This window comes from Macaca mulatta, chromosome 1 (genome assembly GCF_049350105.2).
Source record: "Macaca mulatta isolate MMU2019108-1 chromosome 1, T2T-MMU8v2.0, whole genome shotgun sequence".
Taxonomy (NCBI): Eukaryota; Metazoa; Chordata; class Mammalia; order Primates; family Cercopithecidae; genus Macaca; species Macaca mulatta.
This window is the reverse complement of record NC_133406.1, coordinates 61,141,345-61,169,341: the sequence shown is the minus strand read 5'-3', so window position 1 is coordinate 61,169,341 and position 27,997 is coordinate 61,141,345. Positions and strand designations below refer to the sequence as shown.

Here is a 27,997-nt window from a genome sequence, read left to right as displayed (position 1 = left end):
AAATTTGGAGTTTGAGCTGGAGAACAGACTTGGAGACAAGGGACACCCTTGCCATTATTTGAAGGACTGATGTATTTATGTATTTATGTATTTATTTATAGACAAGGTCTTGCTCTGTTACCCAGGCTGGAGTGCAATGGTATGATCATGGCTCACTGCAGCCTTGAACTCCTGGGGTCAAACAATCCTCCTGCCTCAGCCTCTTGAGTAGCTGGGACTGCAGGTGTGCACCACCATGCCAAGCTAATTTTTAAAAAATTTTTTGTAAGGACAGAGTCTCATTATGTTGGCTGGTCTTGAACTTCTGAGCTCAAGCAATTCTCCCACCCTAGCCTCCCAAAAATGTTGGGATCACAGGCGTGAGCCACCACACTCAGCCAGGACTGATGGAAATAAAGACAAAGTAGATCCTCCCTGTGACTCCAGTGGGGAGACCCAAGGCCAGTGGGTGGGAGGAAAATATTTTAGCTCGAAAGAGAAAGACAGCACGTGATGCAGTGCAGACAAAGTAACCAGGGGTGGTTTCCCCTTTCCCTAAGAGGGCATTTGGCAATGTCTGGAGACAATTTTGGTTGTCACAACTGGAACGTGGGGTGCTACTGATATCTAGGGGGCTATCTAGCCAGGGATGCTGCTGCTACACATTCCACAGTGCACAGGACAATAACCCTCCACAGCAAAGAATCATCCAGCCCCAAATATCAGAGCGCCAAGGTCAAGTAACTCTGATGCAGTGGAAAAAGCCCAAGGTTGGGGTTCTAATCTCTCATATCAGCAGTGCCATTTACTAGCCTTGAGACTGTGGGCAAGTTACTCAAACCCTCTTGTTATCAGATCCTTATCTGTAAAATGAAGATAATAGAACCAAACAAAACCACTGAATCCCAAATTCAGTGGGTGCTTTCTGAATAGTGCCCAGCAAAGTCCCTTCTATAGAGAACATGCTCTGTAGTGCCTGTTATTAAAACACAAGGAAGATTTTATTTCCTTTACATCATGAAACTGTCTAATAATTGATCAGGGTGCCAGAGAGGTTTTGAGTTGTAACGAGTTTTCTGTACCTGTGAGTGCTCAACTTCCTGCAGGGACGTTATAGAGGGTTTTCTGGAGTAGGTGTGTCAGTCACTCAGTCCTTCTATTCTGGCATTTTTCTTGAGGGGGATCAAGACATCTGCATTGCTTTTTTGTTTGTTTGTTTTGAGATGAAGTCTCACTCTATCGCCCAGCTGGAGTGCAGTGGAGTGATCTCGGCTCACTGCACCCTCTTCTGCCCAGGTTCAAGCAATTCTCCTGCCTCTGCCTCCCGAGTAGCTGGGATTACAGGCACCTGCCACCGTGCCTGGCTTTTTTTTTTTTGTATTTTTAGTAGAAGCGGGGTTTCACCATTTTGGCCAGACTGGTCTTGAACTCCTGACCTCGTGATCCACTCACCTCAGCTCCTCAAAGTGCTGGGATTACAGGCGTGAGCCACCGCGTCCAGCCAACATCTGCACTGTTGTAGGGATCTCTCAGAGTGGTGAGAAAAACTATAGGGAAAGGATGCAAACCTTCTGAAAGGTCAGAAGGTTCTGCAGAGCCCTGGGGGAGAATGGCTGAAGGCAGCTGTTCTATAACCCTGAGGCAGAGGGCAAGGAGCAGGTACAAGGAAGTGTGGGGGGAATTTATCTTAAACAAGCTTGTTATGTTGACCAGGAACTGACTTTTGATCATCCAAGTGTGTGAAGTTCCCTGAAAGGGGAACGATAAATGTTAATTACCTACAGGTTGTGTTGGCTCCAGGTTTTCGGCATTGTGCCTACACCGAATAAAAGCAAGCAGTTCCAGCTTCTGGGGGCTGCACTGTGGCCACTTGAGCTGCTCTTACACTGCATACCTGTGTCTGAGTGCTCATTTCGTCCATCGGCCAGGGTCTGTGGGACAGAACCGGGTGCATGGTGCCCCGTGTGAGCGCAGCGGATCATGACGGAACCCTCGAAAATGAAACTGAAGTGATTGCGCAGTAAGTAATTGGTGCCTGCTGGGGATTTCCAAGTTCAAGGGGATTTTCCAGCTAGGGTTTCATCATGGGACAACAGTTATCCCCTCAACAGCAACAGTACATAAAGGTATTGAAACAATTGCCTAAAGCTAGCGGAGCATCGGTCTCGGAGACCCAGTTAAAGGAACTGATGCAAACTGTTGTTTTTCATAACCCATGGTTCCCAGAAGAAGGTACACTAGACCTAGAGCTCCGGGAACAAGTGGGAAGAAATCTTAAATGACGTGAGCAAAGTCAGCAGGTCTCAGTAACATCTTTAATGTTATGGGTCCTAATAGGATTGCTTTGGCCCTGCTCTTCACAGAAGAGCCCAAAAAGGTAGGGGAAGAGGAACCACTACCCACTTTAATGCCTCCACCTCCCTCAGCCCCGCTGTTACTGGGTAAAGATACCAAAGAGGAGACGGAGGTTTTCCCCGAGCCCCCTCCCCAAGTAAACTGGGAAGAAGACAAGGAAGAAGACAGTTATGGGATCCTGCCTTAGGCAAGCAGCATTGGAAGAGGACCTCTTGGCCTGCCCAGTGATGCAAGATCGAGGCAATTGGGAGCATAAGCCCGTTGCATTTAACACTTTTAAGGAAATAAGAAAAAGCATTAGAGAAAATGGGACCACTGGCCCATTCACAAGAGGATTAATTGAGGCAATAGCAGATAACTACCATATGACTCCATGGGACTGGCTAAAACAACTTTAGGAGGCGAGTCAATTCCCCCTCTGGAGGGCAGAATATAATGAATTGTGTGAACAACAGGCTAACCAGAATCAACTGGCTGAACAAAACATACCGGCTGCTGTGCTCCAGGGGAGGGGTCCCTATGTTAATATACAACAACAACTAAATTTTGTACCCCAAGCCTATACACAAGTGTCCTTATGCGCCTGCAGGGCTTCGACCAAATTCCCAAAGACGGAGTTCAACAGGGATCTTTTGTAAATGTTCAACAAGGGCCTCAGGAGCCATTTATTGAATTTATCAATCAGTTAACCCAGGCAATTAAGAGCACACATGGAATATCAACCGTTCCATGGGTATCTTGTATAACCCTCAAGGACAAGCCATATTGGAATATGCCCGTTCCACCCTTAAAAATATGCCTTAAAAAAAGGGGAATATGAGTAAGGACCCTACAACACTATTAGCACAAGTCTTATTCACCCTTAATTTCTTAAATTTAGATAGTAAATTTCAGTCAGCCGTAGAAAAGCACTTTGCTAAAACCTCCCAAGATATAAAGCCTTCAGTGTTATGGCAAGATGTAAATAGTAATCTATGGTGCAGTCCAAATGATTTGCTAACATGGGGAAGAGGATATGCTTGTGTTCATATCCCCTCAGATCCTCTTTGGATTCCAGTGCAATGCATCAAAACATACCATGGCATGGCCAGGACCCAACCCAGTACCAGAAATGAAGAATGTGGCCCTGCAGGACCTGCAGCCCTGGACAATGCACCTTCCTCAGACAACACAGGCCCTGGATGGGGAATGTGAAAAAGACAACTGGGGGATGCTGAATAAGACAACTCAGGAGGCTGAGCAAATCACAGATACCATTCACTACAGATAATCTGTTCCTTGCTATGCTGTCTGTTGAACATTGCAACTCTTGTAGAGATACAAAGCCAGAATACAAGCTGTAACTGCTGCACCTGTCAAACCTGTCGCTGCACACATCTGTATGCTTCAATCAACTAAACCTGATGCAACAAAACAGAAAAGGGGGAGATGCAGGGTATCGCTCAGAGTGGTGGGAAAAACTATAGGGAAAGGATGCAAACCTCCTGAAAGGTCGGAAGGTTCTGCAGAGCCCCTGGGGAGAATGGCTGAAGGCAGCTGTTCTATAACCCTGAGACAGAGAGCAAGGAGTAGGTACAAGGGAGCATGGGGCAATTTGTCTTAAACAAGCTTGTTATGTTGACCAGGAACTGACCTTTGATCATCACACGCGTGAAGTTCCCTGAAAGGGGAACAATGAATGTTAATTACCTTCAGGTTGTGTTGGTTCCAGGCTTTCGGCATTGTGCCTGCACTGAATAAAAGCAAGCAACTCCAGCTTCTCAGGGCTGCTCTCTGGCCACTTGAGCCAGGCAGTCCTCTAGCTGCTTTTACATTGCATACCTGTGTCTGAGTACTCATTTCATCCATCGGCCAGGGTCTGCAGGACAGACCCAGCACATTGTAGCCCCAGCACCCCATGAATTGAAGGGATTGCACTTTTCCAGAAACCAAGAACTGATTGAATGAGAGCTGATCAAAGTAGTATTAGAACCTTACTCCCTGCCTCTTAAATAATGCTCTACCCTTCCTAGCCCCCGACTCCTTGGTTCTAGCCTTTAATAACGTGAGAAACTGAAGAAGGTCCCCAAAAAGTAATGCAAAGGACACAGAGGTCAGAAGAGGAGCGAAGAAGAAAGGGAAGGTTAAGGGGAGGAAGGGAAGCCCTGTGACAGGGGATGTGGAGCAGCAGGACATTGGCCGGTTGTCCCCACCACCCCAGAGGCCAGCAGGAGGAAATGAGCCTCACTGAGGAAAGTCCACACAGAAAGTGGTTCCCAAGGGAAGGTGAGGGATTCCATCTGGGGGAGCAGAAATTAGAATCAGCAACCATACATGAGTCCAGATTCTGGGCTCAGACCTTCGTGGACTGCTGTTGACGCACAAATGACAAATCTAAGCTGCTATGGAATGGCATGAATGAGGCAATTGGAAGTGTTCTGAAATCTAGGAAAGGAAAGTGGGCAAGCCCCATGGCAGGGCACTCAGAATCTCCAAGAGGCTCTTCTCAGAGAACAAACACCCCGCATGAAAACCTATTTGAGAATTACCCCACTAAAATGATGCTGGAGTGTAACTGCCTGAGAATGTTAACAAACGATTTAAACTGAAAAAGTTTTTATTTTTAGGTGAAGGAACGGATTCAGAGAGGTAAAATGAATTATCTAAGATCATAGTTAGTGGCAGAACTGGAACTAAAACCTAGGGATATATATATTTGTTAAAAGCTTTTTAAAACAGCATGGCTGAGAACCAATCGCATCAGACTCTCCTGTGTGCCTTGGTAAATGCAGATTCCTAGACTCCTCACAGAGCTAAGGAAATAGAGTCCTTTGGGACAAGCCTTGGAAATGTATTTTTTTTTTCCCCTTACCAAGCTCCCAAGAGCTAGGAAAGAAAATGTACCCTTAAGCTCACCAGGTGAGGTGACTCATATGCACATTAAGCTTGAGAGCCAGCAGTTTAGATAGGTTTGCTGATGGTAGACAGATGGAGTCCAAGACCTCTGAAGTGCCTCCCAGTCAAGGAAGCTGGGAATCTGTGATGTAGGTACAGCATAGGGTGGCTGTAGCCCCCTCCCCTCTCTGTGTATAGAGGTCATCTCATGAACCTCCAGGAAGGGTCAAAGAGCTATCACACATCCTAGAGCTGGAATAGGCACCCTCCACACTAACCCCTTTGCATAGCCTGTCTGCTCTGCATGATCCCACAGCTGGTCACTACAGCCTGGAAGAGCTGAGACAGAGAAGACAGATGTGGGGAGGGAGAGTAACAATAATAAACAGACCTCAGACAAGAGGCTGCTGCATGGATCTCATTCAACTGTTTACTCAGGACAATAGGTTATCTTGTGGGGCGGGTGGGGGGGTCTGCTTTGGCTTGAGTGTGCCCGTCAGTCCAGCCCAGCAGGCCTCTGCCCTGTGGCTGTCATTGCCAGGCTGTCAGGAGAGGTGTCATCATTTGCTTTTCTCTGAATTCCAATCACTGTCTACTGTTGCAGCTGAACCTGAGCCTGACTTTTTAAGATGTTGCTCACTGTCTGCTGTTGCTGGTCCCCTATCACCTGATCCACTGCACCACAGAGTATGAGTTTGGGCAGGAGGGTAAGTCCACAAACCCAGGCCATGCAAACTGCCCTGTCCACCCTTCTCACTAAGCTCCAACTGAACCAGATGACATTGTCTGCTCCAACTGGGCTGTTTCCAATTCCCCAAACACACCCGGCACACTCCTATCCCAAACTGAGCCTTTGCTCTTGCTGTTTCCTCTGCCTGGAAGTCCTTCCCCACGTCGTTCGGCATATTTCACTCATTCTTTAGGGCCCTGGCAGACATTGCTGGTTGCATAACCTTCATCTCTTCTCCCCTTCTTCGTTTACAGTCCATTGATTTTGTTTAAGGAAGGGAGATCAATATGCCATCCTAAAAATATTGCTTCTAAGTGATAATGTAACACAGTTCTAGCCAATGGGATTTATACATTTATTTATGTTGGAGACAGGGTCTCACTCTGTCACCCAGGCTGGAGTGCGGTGGCATGATCTTGGCTCACCGCAGCCTCAAACTTCTGGGCTCAAACAATCTTCCCACCTCAGCCTTCTGAGTAGACTGGGACTACAGGCACACGGCGCCATGCCCAGCTATTTTTTAATATCTATTTTTAACTTTTAATTTCCTTAAAAAAGGAAGAGACAGAGCTGGCATGTGTCTGGCATGTGTGTTTTGTTTTCCCCCTTCTTGCTCCCTGGAAAGTCTAAGCCTGGGGGTGGAGTAGCCAATTTATAACCAAGAGGATAAAGACCACATGTTAAGGATGTTGGCCTGGAAGACAGGAGGAGCCTAGGTCCTTCATGACATCTTGAGGCTTGCACTGTCCTATCTCCACTCTTCTTATAACAAGAGAAAAACAAACCTCTATTTGTTTAAACCTCGTAGTCAGGTTTCTGTTACATGCAGCCAAATGCAGTCCTAACCAATACAATGGCTTATCTAAATATATACATTTATTTATTTATGTATTTATTTACTTATTTAAAGAGAGATGGGGTCTTGTTTTGTGGCCCAGGCTGGTCTTGAGCTTCTGGGCTCCAGCAATCTTCCCACTTCGGCCTCCCAAAGTGCTGGGATTACAGGCATGAGCCACCTTGCCTGACCTTTCCCTCCATTTCTAATCATCCTGGCTGGATAGGCTTCTCCCTCCCTCTGTGCTCCATTGGCCCCTAGTTCCTCTCCCAGGGCAGTTCTCTCTCTCTCTTTTTTTTTTCTTGAGACGGAGTTTTGCCTTGTTGCCCAGGCTGGAGTGCAATGGTGCGATCTCAGCTCACTGCAACCTCTGCCTCCCGGATTCAAGCGATTCTCCTGCCTCAGCCTCCTGAGTAGCTGGGATTACAGGCATGTGCCACCACACCTGGCTACTTTTGTATTTTTAGTAGAAACGGGGTTTCTCCATGTTGGTCAGGCTGGTCTCAAACTCCTGACCTCAGGTGATCCACCTGCCTTGGCCTCCCAAAGTGCTGGGATTACAGGCATGAGCCACCGCGTGCAACCAATTCTCTTTACTTACATGCTCATTGTATATTTGTCTCAGTAACTTTGATGTGAGCACCTAGAAGGAATGAGCCTTCCTCTTCCTGGTAACTCCTCACAGGAGCATCTGATCTTAGGAGATGCCTGGTAAAGATGATTGAAAAGAACTGATCAGCATTGACCTCTTTCCCCGAAGATCTACCAGGGTCATAGCACTCTGAAGATTATTTTGTGGTATTTCCCCCATGGCCTCTCCATCAACTGCCCATACTCCCTATGTTTGTCCCCTGTCCTCTGTCTGGGTCTAGACTCCAGGGCAGTGAGGCACAAGGGAAAACTATCCTATCACGTCTTGTATTAATAGAAACAGAATTAAGAGAGCAGATGTAGCTTGGCCTCCTAAGGGTCCCCTCCTTCTGCCCTCCCTAAGACTGTATGAGGGGAAGAGCAAGTTCTGAGGCTTCCTTCGAACCCCTCCCTCCACCATAGACTCTTGGAGCAGACGGTGTCATCTGGCTCAGTCTCCAGCCTTCAGGCAGACAAATTCTGCAGCTTTCAGAGCAGATAGAGAAGAGTCAGTATCTCTTCAACCATCAAGATGGGACAGACTATAAGGGGGCCCTGGGGGTAAGATGTTGAGGCTGTTACTAGGCTTGGTGGCATGCTGTCTGGCATCATGAAGGGGTCAAGCCAGATGCTAGTCTGGGATCTATGGTATACCTCCTTGAAGGTATGTCCCCTATGTAGGACCAGGGCTGGAGGAAGTTCTACATGTTTGTCTTCCCAGTAATCTACAAGCTCCTTCAAGGAAAGGAATGCCTTATTCATATTTGTTTCTCCCACCTAACAGGGCACCTGGCACAAAAAAGATGCCAATAAATATTTGTGGGCAGAAGAGAGGAAGGGAGGCCTTAAGTAAACTCAAGCAAATGAGTTGCTAACCAGGACGCAAGCCCTGTCCTTCCACAGCTCAGCCCAGTGTTCCGCTGTGGGACTCGTCTTAGAATGTTGCTCTGGCTTCTTCCTTAACCCTTCAGGCCCTGACTCGGACAATATCTCCTCTTTTACTTCTCCCTGCCCTTTTGATGCCAAAGCAGAATTCATCATTCCGTTCTCCAGTGGAATATTGGATACTCCATTACAGCCTTTAATCAACTGGATTGAGAGTCTCTGCCTCTTGCTCTTCACCAACAGTCAGGGATACTAGAGGGAAAGGCTCAGAGCCTGTTCCTCAGACTGGATGCAAGGGCCTCCAGGTTACTTGCAGATACAAAGGTCGCACAGCAAGGTGACTGGGATGAGGGTTGAGGTTAGACAGCTCTTTCCTGAGGTGAGGAGGGAAGTGGGGTGAGTGGAGGAAGGTTGCCTTTGAGGAGGGCTGGCAGGAGAAATGAGGCTTCTTTAGACCAGTGGGCATATGCCATCTGGACAGGCTTGTTTTTCCTAAAAATCATGAGGCAGCTCTGGGCACCAGAAGTCAGAACTGAGCCTGGGAGCAGGATGGAAAAGGTACCTATGCTGTCTCACCAGGGGCTCAGGGCTCCAGCATCACGGAAGGTAGAGTTGGACCTCTGGGGTCTCCTAGGCCAGTGGCTGCTGTAGGGCATCCCTGGGTCACTCCGAGTCCTTAAAGGTAATCATGGGGACCTGAGAGACACTTTCAATTTCTCCAAAGAACTCGTGAAATTTTCATCATATGGTAAGATTGAATAGGCTAAAGTAAAATGTTGCTTTTCTTTGCTTTTGCCTAGAATTATGTCAACACAGTGTCCTCATGGGAAAATAAATTATTCGATAAATGCAGTTTGGTGGGTTACAGTTTTTCAAAATATGGGATCCTTTTTGATGTTAAAAAAGTTGGGAACCACTGGTTCCCCCAAATCTTTCTTTCCATAGATGAGAACGATGAGGCCCAGATAGGTCACAAAGCTGGTCAGTGGCAGGCCTAGGGTTAGGACCAAGTCAACTGACCCAAGTCAACTGACCCTAGTCAACTGCCCTCTCTGCACACCACGTGCCTCTCTGCTTTCTCTTTTCTTCATCATTCTTCCTGAAAGGGGAGTCTTCTGACTCTGCTACCCCAACACCTACTGCTCTCCAGTGGAACTTCTACAGGAGTCTGATACCCATGTGTTCTCTGGGGTGCCCCACTGAGCCCCAGCATCTACTGCCTTCAATATTATGTCCATAGCTGCCAGGGGAGTGGTGTCCCTATGCAAGAAAGAAGACATCCAAGATACCCCCAGGGGATACATCAGTCAGATTCATATTTAGTTATGGGTAAAGGAAACCTTGACAAATAGTGGCTTAACCAAGAAAGTTCCTTTCCTCCCTTCCCCTTCCCCTTCCCCTTCCACTTCCCCTTCCCCTCCTCCTCCCCTCCCCTCCCCTCCCTTCCATTCCCTTCCCTTCCCTTTCTTTCCTTCCTTTCTCCCTTCCTTCTCCCCTCCCCACCCCTCCCCTCCCCTCCCCTCCCCACCCCTCCCCTCCCCTCCCCTCCCCTTCCTTGTTTCTTTGTTTCTTTCCCTTCCATGCAACAAGAAGTCTGGGGGTGGGCAGTCCCAGGCAGGTGCAGCTGCTCAAGGAGGTCATTAAGGTACCAGGCTCTTTCTGTTTTTCTGTTCTATCATCCTCAGTGTTTAGCCTTTCTCCTCAAGGTTGCAAAGTAACTGCTGCACCTCTGGACATCCAAGCAAATTTCCAGTCAAGAAGAGGGTGAAAAAGGTCAGGGAGAGGGAAAAGCCCACTGCCAGAAGGCCTTGGCTCTGATTATTCAGGAAGGGAAGGCCTGGGATAGCTCCCCCTCTCTTTGGCTAGAAGTCATCTCATGAACATCACTAGCTGTAAGGAACACTAGACATTTAAGCATTTTCTTTCCAGCCCTTATACTAGAGGAAGGTAATATAGAAGAGGATTGAAATGGGGTAGAGAGAGCCAATATAAACATGCACATCTCCCCTGCATCCTTACCCATCCTCCTCTCCAGCCTTGCTGTTACAAGGAGAGGTGACTGTGGGCAGCCAATCTTTCCACTGGTGCTATGGATCCCATGCCATGTCACCTCGTCACCTCTGTTTCCTGTATCTTCAAACTTTTCTGCTCTCCTGGATCTTGTCATTCACTTTTTAATACATTCTTAAATCATTCCCGTGTTAAACAAAGTCAAACAACTCTTGGAGCAGTGACTTAGGGGACTTGTAGAAAAATGTTGGGATCTAAAATTGTGTTTGTCAGCATTTGCTGACCTTCAGTGAGTTGCTGCAAGGCAGAGACAATCATCAGTCATGCTAGGCCACAGGAGAGCAGGAAGGACACAGTTTACAGCTTCATCAAAAGGCCCTTTATGACTGTGGCCAAAGATTCATGTCCTTTGCAAACTACAAATCTGAATATGGCTCTTCTCTTGAGTGACAAAAGATGACTCTGTTAGGCTTTGGTTTTTCATCTTTAAAATGGGGACATAATATACTTGCTTCGAAGGATAATCCTGAGGATACAGTGAATAATATACATAAGAATGGCTTATCTTATAAAAGATAAACTAAAGCAGAGCTGGGGGTAAGAGAGAAACCCAGCCTCCATGTGTGAGTGGCGCATATTCTTGTGCCAAAATTCAGCCCCATCCCATGTGTGTTCTGCTGTGTGAGCCAAAAATGTCCTTTTTCTCTCCTTAATGTTCAGGTTACATTTCTTTCTGTGCAACCCAGAGCACCCTCTCTAATAAACTCATCCATTCCCTTCACCTCCAGTGACACTCAGGTCCATCCCTATAGCCCAAACCTTTCTCCTACACTCCGCAGCCATCTACCCACCTCTGTATTTGATATTAATACTTAGATATATACAGACCCCTCAAACTCAAAATGTCTAAAATTGGACTCTTCATCTTCCCCATACCCGTGTTTCTTCCTCGTGTTCTCTGTCTTAGTAAATGACATCATAATTTATTGGCTGCCCAAGTTGAAAACTGGAAATCATACTTGGCTTCTTCCTCTTTTTCTTTCTCCACATCCCATCATCAAGCTCTGTAACTTACATCTCTTAAACATCTCTATCTTCAATGTCATCCTCTTAGTCCAGGCCATCATCTCTAGCCTCTGTGACCATCATTATTTATTTCCTACCCAACATAATTTCCCTATTTACTTGTCTATAAGAACCCCTACATGGCTCCAGGCAGCCATGTGCCTAGTTCTAGGTACTGAGTCATAATGAAGAACGTTGCTCCTCTTTGCCAGATACTCAATTTTCCAGCCTTGCTTGCAATTAGAAGGGCATTGTGACCCAGTTTTGACCAATGAAATGTAAAAAGACATGCTGGTCTCCTGGGAAAGTTTTGCTTTACTAAGAAAAAGAATAGAAGGGGTCTAGTACTGTCCCCTCCCCCTTCTGCCTGCCTTGAATACAATTATTGTGTCTGGAGCTGAGGCAGCCATCTTGCTACAATGAGGGACTAAGCAAGAATATACATAGCCAATATGTGGAGGTTGGCGGTGCAGAAGGATGGAAAAAGCCTGGGTTTCTAACAACGCTATCCCTGAGGAGAGCTTATTTCCTGATTTCCTATGGGTAAACAATCAATGTCATTACAGGTTTTAAGCTATGTTAGGTATTCTCTTACACGAAGCTGAAAGCAGTTCTAACCAATGTAATCTCCCTGGCTTTGTTCTTTTCCTCTCCTTTAATTTATTCCTCACATGGTATTCAGAATAATCTTTTACAAATATAATTCTGATGTTGACATTTCCTTGCTAAATGCATTTGATGGCGTTCTATCGTTTAGTTTAGTGAAACTTGTATGGCCAGCTTCACCAGCGTGGAATAAAAATGAAGCCTGCCTCTTTTTTAATATTCACAGTAACCACTGGAGCTTCAGTCTGTTCAGATTAGCAGGTGTCCAATATCCCTTTCAGGCCTAATTCAAAGGAGTCAATCTGGCATTCAAATGCCAAGCAAAGGGAGAACTTGAGTATATGCCAGGCTGTCATTGGGTCCATCCTTTTGGCCATCATTGACTGTCCCATGGCATCCCATTTGTAGGCTGGTCACATTTGACTGGCGCATTCCTGTCTGACACTTCCGTGACATCCTTGGTTGGTCCACATCCCCTGCACCGGCCATGGTAGTGGTGGGTCCTTAAGAGAGAATTGCATGCCAGTAGTCAGACACTTGGGTATAGGATAGCCACGATTATAGTTCTGTTGGCCTATGTTCATCCTCTTCCTAAGTCGTATCTCCCATGCCAGGGTGACTGGATGCAGAGGGGCTTCCAGACTCAGCCACATGCTGATCACAATCAGCCTTCAGCCCAGAGCTCTTTTAGCTCATAGGATTGAAACCAGGTAACCAGTCCCAGCTCTGCTTTTATAAAGTTCACTCGAACTCTGAACTCCACAGTATTAGGATCAAGTGTGCATGTTGGGGGACTCCCTTAATATGGCTGGACCCTGCCTGCCTCCCCAGCCTCATTTCATGCCACTGTCCTCCATGTCTCTTAGCACCAATTATGCCAGGCTCCTTCATTTATCTCATAAGCATTAACATTTTTCTTGTTTTTAGGTTCAAACATGCTTTTTAACATTTTAAAAATTTTTTTTATTATACTTTAAGTTCTAGGGTACATGTGCACAATGTGCAGGTTTCTTACATATGTATACATGTGTCATGTTGGTATGCTGCACCTGTTTCCTCGTCATTTACATTAGGTATATCTCCTAATGCTATCCCTTCCCCCACCCCCCACTCCACGACAGGCACCCATGTGTGATGATCCCTTTCCTGTGTCCAAGTGTTCTCATTGTTCAGTTTCCACCTATGAGTGAGAACATGCGGTGTTTGGTTTTCTGTCCTTGCGATAGTTTGCTCAGAATGATGGCTTCTAGCTTCATCCATGTCCCTACAAAGGACATGATCTCATCCTTTCTTATGGCCGCATAGTATTCCATGGTGTATATGTACCACATTTTCTTAATCCAGTCTATTATTGATGGACATTTGGGTTGGTTCCAAGTCTTTGCTATTGTCAATAGTGCCGCAATAAACATACGTGTGTATGTGTCTTTATAGTAGCATGATTTATAATCCTTTGGGTATATAACCAGTAATGGGATGGCTGGGTCAAATGGTATTTCTAGTTCTAGATCCTTGAGGAATCGCCACACTGTCTTCCACAGTGGTTGAACTAGTTTACACTCCCACCAACAGTGTAAAAGTGTTCCTATTTCTCCACATCCTCTCCAGCATCTGTTGTTCCCTGACTTTTTAATTATCACCATTCTGACCGGTGTGGATGGTATCTCATTGTGGTTTTGATTTGCATTTCTCTGATGGCCAGTGATGATGAGCGTTTTTTTCATGTGTCTGTTGGCTGCATAAATGTCTTCTTTTGAGAAGTGTCTATTCATATCCTTTGCCCCCTTTTTGATGGGGTTGTTTGATTTTTTCCTGTAAATTTGTTTCAGTTATTTGTAGATTCTGGATATTAGCCCTTTGTCAGATGGGTAGATTGTAAAAAATTATCTCCCATTCTGTAGGTTGCCTGTTCACTCTGATGGTAGTTTCTTTTGCTATGCAGAAGCTATTTAGTTTAATTAGATACCTTTTGTCAATTTTGGCTTTTGTTGCCATTGCTTTTGGTGTTTTAGTCATGAAGTCCTTGCCCATGCCTGTGTCCTGTATTGCCTAGGTTTTCTTCCAGGGTTTTTATGGTTTTAGGTCTAACATTTAAGTCTTTAATCCATCTTGAATTAATTTTTGTATAAGGAGAAAGGAAGGGATCCAGTTTCAGCTTTCTACATATGGCTAGCCAGTTTTCCCAGCATCATTTATTAAATAGGAAATCCTTTCCCCATTGCTTGTTTTTGTCAGGTTTGTCAAAGATCAGATGGTTGTAGATGTGTGGTATTGTTTCTCAGGGCTCTGTTCTGTTCCATTGGTCTATATCTCTGTTTTGGTACCAGAACCATGCTGTTTTGGTTACTGTAGTCTTGTAGTATAGTTTGAAGTCAGGTAGCGTGATGCCTCCAGCTTTGTTCTTTTGGCTTAGGATTGTCTTGCCAATGCAGGTTCTTTTTTGGCTCCATATGAACTTTAAAGTAGTTTTTTCCAATTCTGTGAAGAAAGTCATTGGTAGCTTGATGGGAATGGCACTGAATCTATAAATTACCTTGGGCAGTATGGCCATTTTCACAGTATTGATTCTTCCTATCCATGAGCATGGAGTGTTCTTCCATTTGTTTGTGTATTCTTTTATTTCTTGAACAGTGGTTTGTAGTTCTCCTCGAAGAGGTCCTTCACATCCCTTGTAAGTTGGATTCCTAGGTATTTTATTCTCTTTGAAGGAATTGTGAATGGGAATTCACTCATGATTTGGCTCTCTGTCTGTTATTGGTGTATAGGAATGCTTGTGATTTTTGCACATTGATTTTGTATCCCGAGACTTTGCTGAAGTTGCTTATCAGCTTAAGGAGATTTGGGGCTGAGATGATGGGGTTTTCTAAATATACCATCATGTCATCTGTAAACAGGGACAATTTGACTTCCTGTTTTCCTAATCAAATACCCTTTATGTCTTTCTCCAGCCTGATTTCCCTGGCCAGAACTTCCAACACTATGTTGAATAGGAGTGGTGAGAGAGGGCATCCCTGTCTTGTGACAGTTTTCAAAGGGAATGCTTCCAGTTTTTGCCCATTCAGTATGATATTGGCTGTGGGTTTGTCATAAATAGCTCTTATTATTTTGAGGTGTGTCCCATCAATACCTACTTTATTGAGAGTTTTTAGCATGAAGGCTGTTGAATTTTGTCGAAGGCTTTTTCTGCATCTGTTGAGATAATCATGTGGTTTTTGTCTTTAGTTCTGGGTTTATATGACGGATTACGTTTATTGATTTGCATATGTTGAACCAGCCTTACATCCCAGGGATGAAGCCAACTTGATTGTGGTGGATAAGCTTTTTGATGTGCTGCTGGATTTGATTTGTCAGTATTTTATTGAGGATTTTTGCATCGATGTTCATTAGGGATATTGGTCTAAAATTCTCTTTTTTTGTTGTGTCTCTGCCAGGCTTTGGTATCAGGTTGATGCTGGCCTCATAAAATGAGTTAGGGAGGATTCCCTCTTTTTCTATTGATTGGAATAGTTTCAGAAGCAATGGTACCAGCTCCTCTTTGTGCCTCTGGTAGAATTTGGCTGTGAATTCATCTGGTCCTGGACTCTTTTTGGTCAGTAGGCTATTAATTATTGCCTCAATTTCAGAGCCTGTTATTTGTCTATTCACGGATTCAACATCTTCCTGGTTTAGTCTTGGGAGGGTGTGTGTGTCCAGGAATTTATCCATTTCTTCTAGATTTTCTAGTTTATTTACATAGAGATGTTTATGGTATTCTCTGATGGTAGTTTGTATTTCTGTGAGATCAGTGGTGATATCCCCTTTATCATTTTTTATTGCATCTATTTGATTCTTCTCTCTTTTCTTCTTTATTAGTCTTGTGAGCAGTCTATCAATTTTGTTGATCTTTTCAAAAAAACAGCTCCTGTATTCATTGAATTTTTGAAGGTTTTTTTGTGTCTCTGTCTCCTTCAGTTCTGCTTTGAGATTAGTTATTTCTTGCCTTCTGCTAGCTTTTGAGTGTTTGCTCTTGCTTCTTTTAATTGTGATGTTAGGGTGTCAATTTTAGATCTTTCCTGCTTTCTCTTGTGGGCATTTAGTGCTATAAATTTCTGCCGAGACCAGCTTGGCCGGGAAGACCCTAACCCAGTGGTGCTAGAGGAATTAAAGACACAGAAATATAGAGGTGTAAAGTGGGAAGTCGGGGTCTCACAGCCTTCACAGCCAAGAGCCCCAAACAGAGATTTACCCACATATTTATTAACAGCAAGCCAGTCATTAGCATTGTTTCTATAGATATTCGGTTAACTATAAGTATCCCTTATGGGAAATGAAGGGAAAGGGATGGGCCAAAATAAAGGGATGGGTCTGGCTAGTTATCTGCAGCAGGAAAATGTCCTTAAGGCATAGATCGCTCATGCTATTGTTTGTGGTTTAAGAACACCTTTAAGCAGTTTTCCGCCCTGGGTGGGCCAGGTGTTCCTTGCCCTCATTCTGGTAAACCCACAACCTTCCAGTGTGTGCGTCATGGCCATCGTGAACATGTCATAGTGCTGCAGAGATTTTGTTTATGGCCAGTTTTGGGGCCAGTTTATGGCCAGATTTTGGGGGGCCTGTTCCCAACATGTCCCCCTTATTTGATTTGCAAATCTATTTGCAAAGGCAGCTTTGTCACAGTGAGCTACTTCTCACAGGAGTCAGGATCCACATCTGCAAACTATACAAAGACAAACAACACAGATTAAAAGCGCAATCATCATTGAAATTACAGAGCTTCCAAGTGTTTTTATCCATTTTAATGGGTTACTAGCTGTTAATCTGTCTGCAACTCCTTTAAGCACTCCGGTTGCTGGCATTAAGGTCAGGTGTGCCTGGGATGCTTTAAATATTTGTTCTTTTAATTTCGCAATATCCAAAGACAAGTTTCTAGAGTGTCCTTCTAGATGCTTTTTTATTCTTCCCCAAATTTTCATCTTATTAAGAGCTATTAATAGTTTCCACAAATCCTTATGTTTAGCTCATACAAAGGGCCACATCATTTGAGGCTGAGGTGCCACTGTACCACCATGGTTCCAGATAATAGGAACTTTTGCTGTACTTTTATTTCTACCATCTGACCGTTTTGTTCAGACCAGCTGAACATACTGTGGCCATGGCACGCAGACTGAGAGGTGCAATTCAAGCTAAACATCCCCTTAGGGGTCCAATCAATAATGATTCCATAGGAATCGTTGCACAGCATCTCTGTCTGTTCTGCAATGCAATCTTCCTAAACAAGTATGTTCATTCATTTTTTCTAACTGGGTCCAATCCTGTTTACAAATAGGTTTTGAGGGCAGTATGCCTCAATTATAGGAGCAGATTTATTATGGTAAATACTGAGATCAGAAAGGATGTGTAACTGTGTCATAGGGTGATTACATCCAGGCATTCTTACTAGCCAAGATTGATACATATGCCCAGTAAATATAATTGTTCTCTGTGTCAGCTCTTGTTGAAGGAATACTCACAGCAATGGTGATCACCACTATCATAGATACCATTAAATTACTCATTGTGACTGGTTGTCCTGCTTTCCTCAGGTTTTCTTCTGCCATCTGTGACAGCTTCTTGATCTGTCCCCAGGTGGGTGGCTGTGTTCAACAGGTGTTGCTCATGACAGTTGGGGTTCTCCTCGGCATCAGCCTTGACATGGCTGCAACCAGTGGGTCCTTGGGATCCTCCCAGAATCTCTTCCTTGGCATTTGGCTCATGTTAAGGTTTCAGGTGTCTTGATGGTATGCAAATTGGCTGTTGATTTTGACCTGGAGAAACACAAGCATAACTCTACCCCAAGTTATTATTTTACCTATTTCCCAACTTTTTGTTATTGGATCTCTCCACCAAATCAGTTGTTCTACTTCTGTCTTTGCAGCTGGTTTCTGTAGATGCTGTTCAGCTGCTGATAACATCTGGCCTTTGGGCAGGCTCAAAAAATTTAAAGTTAATAATGCTAGATTCAATTGTGTATGGGCTCTCCCATAATCTCTATTTCTCCCCCTTTTTTGTTTTTATTTTCAGTTGTTCATCTGTATGAAATCATAACTGAGCATTTTCAATCAACTGTGTGGAATGAACCATGTATGGAGAATCAGAAATCACATTAATAGGCATATCAAAAACAGTCAATACCTCAATTACAGCTACAAGCTGCACTTTTTGAGTTGAAGTATAGGGCGTCTGGAAAACTTAAACTTTTGATCCAGAATAAGCAGCTTTACCATTACTAGACCCATCTGTGAAACAATGAAAATGCTTAGCAGGCTGCAGGTTGTTTACAGCAGGAATTGTAAATGCAAACCTTTCACAGCCTTGCTCAGCTAAGGGGATAGTAAAGAAACAGTCTTTTAAATGTATGCTATTAAAGGCCAATTTTTTGGAATTATGGTGGGAGAAGGCATTCCTGGCTGTAATGCTCTCATAGGTTGTATAACTGAATTGATGGTTCTTAAGTCAGTTAACATTCTTCATTTACTTGATTTTTTCTTAATTATGAAAACTGGAGAACTCCAAGGGGAAAATGTTGGAGCTATGTGCCCATTTTTTAATTGTTCAGTAACTAATTCCTCTAAAGCCTCCAGTTTCTCTTTACTTAGTGGCCATTGTTCTATCCAAATTGGCTTATCTGTTAACCATTTTAAAGGTATAGGTTCTGGAGGCTAAACAATGGCTGCCATCAAAAATGATGTCTTAGGCAGGGCACGGTGGCTCAAGCCTGTAATCCCAGCACTTTGGGAGGCCAAGACGGGTGGATCACGAGGTCAGGAGATCGAGACCATCCTGGCTAACATGGCGAAACCCCGTCTCTACTAAAAAATACAAAAAAACTAGCCAGGTGAGGTGGCGGGCGCCTGTAGTCCCAGCTACTCGGGAGGCTGAGGCAGGAGCATGGCGTAAACCTGGGAGGCGGAGCTTGCAGTGAGCTGAGATCCGGCCACTGCACTCCAGCTTGGGCAACAGAGCCAGACTCCATCTCAAAAAACAAAACAAAACAAACAAACAAACAAAAAAATGGTCTTAAACCTTGGTGGGAACTTTGTCTTTCCACTTGAAGTCGTTCTTTCAAACCTTGCAAATTTTTTTCTAGACCCATACCAGGGACATACCCCATTTCATGCATTGTATGTTGATTTTGAGGGTGATATAATTGTTCTGGAATTAGAACTTGTGCTCCCCATTGTTGTAATAAACCTCTCCCCCATAAATGTATAGTTATAGATGTTATAATTGGTTGAATAGCTTCCTTCTGATGCGTTCAAACATCCTCCTTTAGCTCAGAGAAGTTTGTTATTACTGACCTTCTGAAGCCTATTTCTGTCAGTTCATCAAAGTCATTCTCTGTCCAGATTTTTTCTGTCGCTGTCAAGGAACTGCATTCCTTTGGAGGAGAAGAGGTGCTCTGATTTTTAGAATTTTCAGCTTTTCTGCTCTGGTTTCTCCCCATCTTTGTGGTTTTATCTACCTTTGGTCTTTGATGATGGTGACGTACAGATGGGGTTTTGGTGTGGATGTCCTTTCTGTTTGTTAGTTTTCCTTCTAACAGTCAGGATCCTCAGCTGTAGGTCTGTTGGAGTTTTCTGGAGGTCCATTCCAGACCCTGTTTGCCCGGGTATCACCAGTGGAGGCTGCAGAATGCAAATATTGCAGAACAGCAAACATTGCTGCCTGATCCTTCCTCTGGAAGCTTCATCTCAGGGGGCACCCGGCTGTATGAGGTGTCAGTCGGCCCCTACTGGGAGGTGTCTCCCAGTTAGGCTACTTGGGGGTCAGGGACCCACTTGAGGAGTCAGTCTGTCCATTCTCAGATCTCCAACTCCGTGCTGGGAGAACAACTACTCTCTTCAAAGCTGTCAGACAGGGATATTTAAGTCTGCAGAAGTTTCTGCTGCCTTTTGTTCAGCTATACCCCGCCCCAGAGGTAGAGTCTACAGAGGCAGGCAGGCCTCCTTGAGCTGTGGTGGGCTCCACCCAGTTCGAACTTCCTGGCCACTTTGTTTACCTACTCAAACCTCAGCAAAGGCAGATGCTCCTCCCCCAGCCTCACTGCCGCCTTGCAGTTTGATCTCAGACTGCTGTGCTAGCAGTGAGCAAGGCTCCATGGGCGTGGGACCCTCCAAGCCAGGTGTGGGATATAATCTTCTGGTGTGCCGTTTGCTAAGACCATTGGAAAAGTGCAGTATTAGGGTGGGAGTGTCCCGATTTTCCAGGTACCATCTGTCATGGCTTCCCTTGGCTAGGAAAGGGAATTCCCTGACCCGTTGCACTTCCCGGGTGAGGCAATGTCCCACCCTGCTCCGTGGGCTGCACCCACTGTCTGACAAGTCCCAGTGAGATGAACCCAATACCTCAGTTGGAAATGCAGAAATCACCTGTCTTCTGCATCGCTCATGCTGGGAGCTGCAAACTGGAAGTGTTCCTATTTGGCCATTCTGGAACTTCCCCCAAAACATGCTTTTTTAATCTGCCTGAACATATTCCCACCCTTTCACCTAGCTAACTCTTATTCTTCTTTTAGGCCAGGGGTCCCCAACCCCCAGGCTGTGGACTGGTACAAGTCCATGGCCTGTCAGGAACCAGACCACACAGTGGGAGGTACAGGAAGTGAGTGGCCAGCAAGCACTAACACCTGACCTCCTCCTCCTTTCAGATCAGCAGCACCATTAGACTCTCATAGGAGCACAAACCCTCTTGTGAACTGTGCATGCAAGGGATCTAGGTTGCACACTCCTTATGAGAATCTAACTAGCACCTGATGATCTGAGGTGGAACAGTTTCATCCCAAAACTATTCCCCTCTGACCCCCACTGTCTGTGGAAAAATTATCTTCCACGAAGCCAGTTCCTGGTGCCAAAAACATTGGGGAACTGATGTTTTAGGCTTCAGGTTAAGTGTTACCTCATTAGACAGGTTTACCTGGCCCTGAGTCCCCTTCCACCACACTCACCTATTTAGTAAAGCCTACAGTTTTCACCACCAAGTGAAGTCTGTCCATCTTGTTCACTGCTTAGCAAAGTAATAAACAATTGCAATTCCATAAATGGATGGTCAGGTTTTGTCCCCTCTTGTCTAAGTGATGAACTTCTACCCATCTTGCACATCCTCCTCACACTCCCAGACCCAAACTGGTTCAACTTCTCGTCTCTGTGTTCCAATAACACATTTTACCTTCCCTATCACAGACTTCATCTTAGTACATCATGATTCTGTGTTTACTTATCTGCCTCTCCATCTAGGATTTGAGCTCCTTGGGTTCTGTGGTCTTGTTTTATTATCTTTGTATCTCCCAAGAAGAATGCTTGGCAGCCTCTCAATGATGTTTACTTTATAAATGAATAAATCTGTTGTAAAAAGAGCCCTGGGAACCCTAAAAGTAGAGAGTAGGAAGTTGAGGGAGGGAGGCAATTTTAGATTTAGCTAACTGCCCTGAACATGGCATAGATGAATTCTTCCTGTCTAACCTATTTGGGGAAGTGGATAGAGAGTTCTGTGTCCAACTGTATATTTGCATATTTACATTTAGCTAGAAAAATAAAAACTGTCCCTAGTACAGGAAGATGGGGAAGGCAGATAGCCTCTGTTCTAGGAGCTTAATTAGCAAGTCACAGGGGCTATTTTGAGAGCTTCCAGTGAGTTTTTGGCTATGCTAAGGGAGTTCATGAGCCACGTTTGGCAGCAGAGGTTGGAGAAAGCTAAATTGTTCCACGTAAGAAATGAGAGGAATTTGGATTTTGCCTCTAAGAAGAAGACAACAACGAAGAGGGGGAAGGAGATTAGCTGAATAACATGCAAAGAGTCTGCACCCTGAGTTATCAATAGATTTTTAAAAAGTAATACCAGAAATGTCTGTTGTTTAGTATTATTTAGTGCTTAGTGTTATTGCTATGATATAAAGCTCTTCATTGCTTCAAAGCTTCCTAAGTTTTCCACATCACAGAAGCCTTGCGAATGTTTTTGCCACATTCTCCACCTGGATGGTGGTGGTGTGGAACAGGGTCAGTCACCAGGAATGGCCAGAGGACCTTGGATGGAACAATTCATCAGAAGCAGGAGCACCTTAAGGAAGTTTGTGGAAAACTTGAGATGGACATTAGACTTTGCAAACTTCAAAGGGTGATGCTGGTTGAAGGTACATTTGCCCTGACCTGAAGGGTCAATGTGACCCCTTCTAGTCTTTATGAGCAGACCCCTTCTAGTCTTTAATGTGTGTTTTAGTGGCAGTGTGTGTGTAAGAAGTGTGGACTTTCATTGTCTGTATAATTGAACCCTGTGCTTGCAATTATCCTTGAAGGTGTATGTGTTTATGTGCTGCTTTTGGAATGATGTATTGATATGACTGCATGTTGAGTCCCTGTGGGAGAGGCTGCTAAATGGTCATGTGACCATACTTTTCTTCTTCACCTAAGAACACCAAGCCCCTTCCCTCTACTCCATGAGAAGTAGAGGCCTTCCCAGGATCAAACCAGCACTCCCTCTCTGAGCCTCCCCAAGTAACATACGCTACCTGCCCCATTTTCTACTTCTCCTGCCCCTGCCTGTTTCCTCGTCTTCTTCCTCCAGCCCCAAGAATAGCTGAGGCTCTTAACTAAGAGCAAGAAAACAAAAAATCAGGTCACCAGATGTGTTTCATTCCACCTCTCCCTCTCTAGCTATCCTCCCCACAAACCAACACATTCTGAGCACATATACAGCAAGCACCTGGCATCTCCCCAAACCCAGCTGTGCCTCTGCCTGGCAACAGACCCCACTCAGGTGGAAATTTGGGGTGCCCACACAAGCATACTATATGGTTCATCCTGTCTCTAGCACTATGGTGCAGCTGTTTTGTTCTGCCTAGACAGCCCAAGCAGACCCCAGAATGATTTTTCCCATCCTGAATGAAAGGTGATAAGTTGATGTCATCTGTACTGCCAGGTCACCTTCTCCCTGTGTAGACACTGCCTGTCTCAGTGTAGGAGGATACTGAGGTCTCCTGGACAAGGTCCTTGTCCAGAGGCTAGAAGACGGAGAGACCAGCAGTCCTGCCTCAGCTCACGGGCTGGGTTCACTTGAGCTGGTCCCCACCTGGAGCCCAAAATGAGTGTCTTGTGCTTTGGAATGAACAGACATCTGGGATTCTCATTGGGGACTGTTTACTGGTTCATTTGCATGGCACGTTAACAGCCCACAGCAGCCCACTTTCTGCCAGGGACTTTCAGGAACCATTTCTTCAAGCCAGCGTGGCCCTGCCTGGGCATGAGCCCTCCCCATCCCTTCTTCCCTCCCCACATCAGCCACGTGGAAGTGACTCATGCAGGCTCTCTGAGCCCCTGCCAGCAGCAGCTAGAGGATTGCCTGGATAAAGGGATGGGCTACTTCAGGAGCAAGGAGCAGTCCAGAGTCCCTTTTGGAATTCCATGGGCCTCTGTGCCCTCTTCCTACTACTACTCCCAACATCACCTGCAGCCCAAACCTCATGCAGCAGCGTCTCCCTGATGCTGGGGAGAAAGTTCATCCTTCCTTATCTGCTTCTCTCCTTTCTCCCATGGCACGTACTACAATCAGGGACAACTGTGTGAATTATCTTGGCTTTTCCCTGTACTATTATATAAATAACCCACACTTAAAGCAAAATATTCATATATATTATTTTGTTTTATACTCATGATCATTCTATGAGATAGTTGTTATATTTCCCATTTCAAAGAAGAAGAAATTGAAGATTAAAAAATTAAGTGAGGCAAAGCATAGAGAATGTTTAGGCAGTGAAACTACTCTGCATGAGCCTATAAAGGTGGATACAATTCATTATACATTTGTCCAAACTCATAGAATGTACAACATCAAGAGTGAACCTTAATGTAAACTCTGGACTTGGGGTGATAATGATGCTGAAATGTAGTTCATCAGGTTTAGCAGATGGCTGGTCCTGTGGGGGATGTTGATAGTTGGGGAGGCTGTGTGTGTGAGGGGCAGGGGATACATGGGGAACTCTTTATGCTTTCTACTCCATTTTTATGTGAACATAAAACTGCTCTAAAAAGAAAAGTCTATTTTAAAAATGCCATTTTAGGCAACACAGAGAGACTTTGTCTCTACCAAAAAAAAAAAAAAAAAAAAAAAAAAAAATTAGCCGGGTGTGATGGTGCACTTCTGTGATCCCAGTTACTTCGGAGGCTGAGGTGGGAGGATTGCTTGAGCTCAGGAGGTTGAGGCTGCAGTGAACTATGATCACACCACTGCACTCCAGCCTAAGTGAGCAACAGAGTGAGACCCTGTCTCAAAAATAATAATAGTAATAATAAGAAACACATAAATAAATACTTATTTTTTTAAAATTTAAGTTTTAAGTTATTTAAAAAATTTTTCCTTGATCCCCAGAGTTTCCTTTGTTTTAAGTGTACTGCATGAGCTTCTGAATGTACTTGGAGATCTACCAGTACCTCTCCTTGCCAGTTGTAGCTCCTCACCCCAACATGTCATCTGTCTGCCCCACCCTCCTCAACCCCCAGTCTATAAGAGCTGTGAGCCTTGACTTAGTTGTCTCTGTATTCTTAGCTTGTGGCAGTGTCTGACACGTAGATGCTGGATAAATGTCTGCTGGGAGAATGCATGAATGAATGAATGCCTGGAGGAAAAGGAAGGAGAGGGAGAGAGAGAAGATAGTGGGAAGGAAGAGAGGAAGAGATTTTAAAAAACAGGAAAAGGAGATGGAAGAAGAAGTAGAGTACAGTATAGGGTTGGAAAGAAAAAAGGCATCCCTTGATTTTATCTTATCCCCTTTGTCGTCCTGGGGACTGGAAGGCCCTTCTCAGTTCCTTTCTTTTCTCTCTTCTCCCAACAGGATAAGGACTTTGGCCAGAGCCCTGCCTATCCCCCAGGTATCCCCAAAAAGTCTTTAACCCTTAGACATAGAACTGCTCTGTCCCTTTTCTACAAAACAAACGTGTTATTTGGGCAGAAGAGGAAAGGAGAAAATTTGAAGTGGAAAAATCTTTGGTTTGGAAATTCAGCTGACTGCCCTCATTTGGAATAAAATGTCCTTCAGTCCCTGGCTGTGTGGCAGGCAGGCCCGGCCAACAGCAACACCGGATGCCGGGAGACTGGGAGGAGGCCTGGGGATTTTCAGAGGAGCCGCCAGAGTGGTATGAACTTGGAATCCAGGAAGAGAGTGATGGGGCTCATCTCCAAGGGCTGAATCCCTATCCTCTTCCTCATTTCTTCCAGACAGTGGTCAGTTGTCCCGATGTGTCAGGCAGAGCGCTATCCTGGGGGCACAGACAGGACCAGGATAGGCAAGTCCTGAGGGAGAACAGGGGCTGGGTCTGTCTCATGTCCTGAGCACCAACCTCAGCATCTGACACATGGAAGGTGCCCAAGAAACATCAGCTGGGAAAAAAAAGTAACCCTTGTCCCAAGGGGTTGACAGGAGACCCAGACTTTGCACTCAGGTTGGTCCCAGCCTAATAGTGGAGACAGAACAGATATAAAGAATGCAGCTCAATATTGGAATACCAAGTACAAATAAAAAAAAAAATAAACCAAGGGCTTATCTATCAGAGTAGCACAGCAGACTGGTTTGGGGCCATTGAGGTGAATTGAGAGAACCTCTCCAAACGGACCATCCTAAGTGGACCTTTGAAGGAGCAGATGGGAATTATTTGGCTGAAGCCAGTAGGATGAGTATCAAAGTGAGGAGTTCAGACTACATAAGAATAAGAAAGGCAGGAGGCTGAGTGGGGATGGGGCAGTTCTCCAGGGCTGGAGCAAAGCACAGCTGACCCACCCCGACTGGTGTCTGCAGATGTTGTACAAGCAGTGCTTAAGTTTACAGTGGCTTGCTGGTAACCTGGGTAGCCGGGGAAAATATCACAGTATAGTTCACAGGTTGTGTCATAATCTCCCAGATACGTCATTTTCAGCCTTGGTTGTGCTTATGGGGCTAAAGGGTGGAGACCTAGATTTATAGGAGCCCAGAGACCAAACCCATTTCCACAAGAAATTGCACAGAGAAGACAAAGGGAAAAACATGGCAACAGGGAAGATGTCAGAGAGATAGGAGGCTGTGCAGAGAGGGCAGCGCAGGCTGCCAGTTGGCCTCTTTTGTTTTGTTTTGTTTTGCTTTGCAGGAGAGAGGGAGATTGGAAGCACCACTGAGAGGAGTCAGAGGAAAGTGTAAGGAGACTTGTAAAAAAAGGTATGCTGGGTGGTATGTGCTGCCTGATCCACTGTTTGTGGGTTCAGGGTTTCAGCAAAGGCCGTATAGACATTAAGGCTTCCGGAGGAGATTAATGCTAATGCTTCCTTGGACTGTGATCTTGCTGAAATAGACTTTGGAGGAAAGGAAATGAAAAGGCTCCAATTTGTATCTTCCTGGCAGTAAATGTTTCTTATCCAATATCAATTCTCTCCTTTCTTACTTAATAAAACTACAATTTGTTACCCAGACAAAATAGGACCTTTCCTTTGCTCCCTTGCAGCTAGGAGTAGCCATGTGACACAGCTCTGACCACTGAGGTGTCTGCAGGAGCCCCTGGAGGGTTTAGGGGAAAGTCTGGATTTCCTGATATGTACCCAACCCTTGCTTTTTGTCATTTTCTTTTGTCTTCATCCTGCCTAGAACATGTGATCAGGTGGCGGTCATGAGGATGAAAGTCATACGTGAAGGATGATGGAACAGAGGGACTAAAGGAGTCTGACCTGGACACCCTGATTTCCTGCTATGTGGCGTGAAAAAGAAGCCACAGTCCCATGGATTCTGTTATCAGCCACTGAGTGCAATCCTACCTGATCCCATGGTCCTCACCAAGGCTGTTGTGTGCTTAGGAAATGGAGAATGGCCCCCAAACCACAGCAGCAAAAATGAGTGGAAGGGTTGAGCATTATTTCCAGCCCTTGGTTGCTCTGGTGATTGGTGCCTGGGAGGGGCAGGACCTCCATCCAACAGACTGTACCAGCAGAGTCATAAGAGGTAGGGCTTTGAAGATTCAGCCATGTGTTCTATGGCTAGACTGAAGGCTGAAGGAGGAAGAGGTAGAAGTACATTGCTACCCACCTGCTCCATCCCATGTGCAGACTCCTTCAACCCCCAACCCCAGGCTGTCACCTGCTCCTATATTCATTTTCTCTGAGGTTGGAGGAAAGAGAAAGGAGACAGCAATGGCCAGACTTCCCTGTGGTTTCCAAACTGGTTATTGTGCTCTGCTCAAGTGCTGGCTCCCCGCCCCTCTATACACACACTGGGCCCATGTTCACTGATGCCCATCCTACTCCCCAGTCATTTGCCTAACTAGCTTTTTTTTTTATAGGAAACCTCAGATGCATTGGACTTGGTCAGCAGACTTGAGTTCTATGCCCACGCCAGTCACTGACTGGCCATGACCTGAATTGGACAAGGCATGCCCGCTCTAGACTTCAGGTGTTCCTTATCTGGAAAAGGAAAGGAGTGCTTTGACAGTGGTTCCCAGACACCAATTTATAAAGATTTCACTAGTCTGTGGCAAAATAATAATAATGGCTATGAATTATTGGGTATTTCCTTTGTGTGAAGTGATTTTTGTATATTAACTCATTTAATCTCATAACCACCTGGAAAAGTACATATTCTTATTAACACCTTCACATGATAGATGATAAAAATGATCAAACCAAGGCTCAGAGAGTTTAAGTAACTTACCTGAAGGTCTTCAGATGGTAAGTGGTAGAGCCTGGATTTGAACTCAGGTGTCCTGGTCCCAGAGTCCATGTACTAAATCACTACATTACAGCTGCCCATGTGATAAGGAAAGACTAAGGAGGATGACGATGATGTGCACCCATATTGATGCACACACAGACATATAATACAGTATATTTGTGTACTGTTAGTGTAAGTTTAATACTGACTTTCTGGGGAAGGACAGGGATACATATATCCTTTATGTTAAGAGTAAGAGAATAAGTCATATGTTTTACATTGAAAGGTACTTTTCTGAAACAGTGACAGAAGATGAGTATTTTATTTGCTCAATTCACAAAATAAAACTTGTTGACAACCA

The 27,997-nt window shown here is 44.9% G+C and overlaps 1 long non-coding RNA gene across 4 annotated transcripts; it reads left to right on the top strand.

Moving 5' to 3' along the window:
* The first annotated feature begins 1,001 nt into the window (after positions 1-1,001).
* LOC144341204 (uncharacterized) lies at positions 1,002-27,997 on the top strand. 4 transcript variants are annotated; one of them, XR_013417991.1, is made up of 6 exons: positions 1,002-1,999; positions 5,813-5,915; positions 21,976-22,110; positions 24,805-24,841; positions 26,090-26,157; positions 26,581-27,997. It is a non-coding gene; the product is annotated as an uncharacterized LOC144341204 (long non-coding RNA). The 4 variants fall into 4 exon arrangements; XR_013417993.1 differs by lacking the exon at positions 21,976-22,110 and having other exon boundaries at positions 1,005-1,999; positions 5,838-5,915; XR_013417990.1 differs by lacking the exon at positions 21,976-22,110 and having other exon boundaries at positions 1,014-1,999.